The 1,657-nt window shown below is 47.2% G+C and overlaps 1 non-coding gene across 1 annotated transcript; it reads right to left on the bottom strand.

The window, feature by feature from the left end:
• Positions 1–1,218: 1,218 nt before the first annotated feature.
• On the bottom strand, positions 1,219–1,301 carry trnal-uaa (transfer RNA leucine (anticodon UAA)). The gene has a single exon. It is a non-coding gene; the product is annotated as a tRNA-Leu (tRNA).
• Positions 1,302–1,657: the final 356 nt, after the last annotated feature.

The raw sequence follows: 1,657 nt of genomic DNA, 5'->3' as shown, positions 1-1,657 counted from the left end.
GAACAAATCCATTCCTAACATTCCCGATCACAGCCTATCCCAGCTCCTGTTGTCACCCGACTCCAGCTGAATTGGAGAAACTCATGTGTTGGGGTTTGAGTTGTGAGGTGGGGTTTCTCCGCCAGTGTTACTGTCTTACAAACTCTTCCCCTGAATTTGTGAACTGAGACTGCACCGAACACATCTCCAGTCAGAGTGAGGGCCGGATATTACGGTTTTATTACAGAGAGTGGGGAAAGGGCTGGGTGGAGGGGATGTCTGCGAGACACCAGGGATCCTGGATTTACTCCAAATCATTTCCATGTGGAATCTGCAGGCGGGGCCGGGACAGGGATCATTTGATCAGGGGATCAGCTCTTTCCTGAGAGATGTGGGTGGCTCTGAGAAGAGCCTTTGTGTTCAGATGTTTACAAGTTTCCCGCGCTCTTTCACTTCTTTCCAGACCCTGCTTTCTGAGCCTTCGCTGCTTTCGGCTTGACCTTGCTCTTCCATGTCTGCACTTTCTTCAGCGCCTTTCCGCCCGCCGCACTCTTGCCTTTTTTGACCTTCTTCACAGGAGACTTTTTCTGAAGCGCTGCTTTCTTCACCGCCTTATTAGGCGTTGCCGCCGCCTTGCTGCTCATTTTCTTGGCTGTTACTTTCTTTGTTGTCACTTTCTTGTCTGCTGGTTTCTTCACTAAAGATTTCTTGTCTGCTGGTTTGTTCACTGAAGATTTCTTGTCTGCTGGTTTCTTCACCTTCTTTCCCACTTTTCCCTGGGTTTTCCTTCTTGCTGATTTTGAAGGAGCCGGAGGCTCCCTGTCCTTTGCTCTGCACCAGGGAGCCTTTGTTAACATTCATCTTGATACTTTGCTTGATCTGGGTCTTGAGCTTCTCCTGAGCGGTGGCAGACCTGCAAGGAATCAACTACCAGCTAGCGTATAAAGCGAGACCAAGGATCAGGGCCTTCAGTTACCTGGAGGGGAGTCGGAGAGGCAGCAGATCCTGTGAGGAACCACAATCCAGGAAGGATGAGAAGATCATTGTCAGGGTACAGAGGAGATTAAGTTAAAGAAATACCAGTTTATACGCAAGCGCAGAGCCAAGGAACGGTGCTGGGGCAGATCAAATAATAGGAAGCTGTGATCAGTTGGAAGGCAAGAGTGATTAAATGACAGAAGAGATGATGGTGCAAGGGAAAAGTCAGGGAAAGATTAAGTAACATTTTGTAAGCACAGATACCAGGAGTGGGGTTTGAACCCACGCAGACACATGTCTATTGTATCTTAAGTCCAACGCCTTAACCACTCAGCCATCCTGGTACTTTAACCCAGCATTGAAAATTATATTTAATGTGATCCGGGTGCCATCTGGCCTTTGACAATATCAAGTTATGACTCCTCTCCCATGCTAAATTGGACCCTTCATTATTTATGAACCTTAATCGGATCACCCCTCAGTCTAGGTTTCTCTAAGGTGTAGGGTCCCAACTCTTTTAGTCTAACTTGATAACCAATATGTCGTATACTGGGAATTCGTCGAATGTCTCTCCTCTGTAGCCTTTCCAAAGCCTCAATATCACCCATCATGTGAGGAGACCAAGACTGGATACAATATTCCAAGTGAGTCCTGACCAAGGTTTCATAAAAGGACAAATTCGGGACATCTCGGATACTGA

This window comes from Heterodontus francisci, unplaced genomic scaffold (genome assembly GCF_036365525.1).
Source record: "Heterodontus francisci isolate sHetFra1 unplaced genomic scaffold, sHetFra1.hap1 HAP1_SCAFFOLD_61, whole genome shotgun sequence".
Classification (NCBI taxonomy): Eukaryota; Metazoa; Chordata; class Chondrichthyes; order Heterodontiformes; family Heterodontidae; genus Heterodontus; species Heterodontus francisci.
This window is presented reverse-complemented; position numbering and strand designations above follow the sequence as displayed.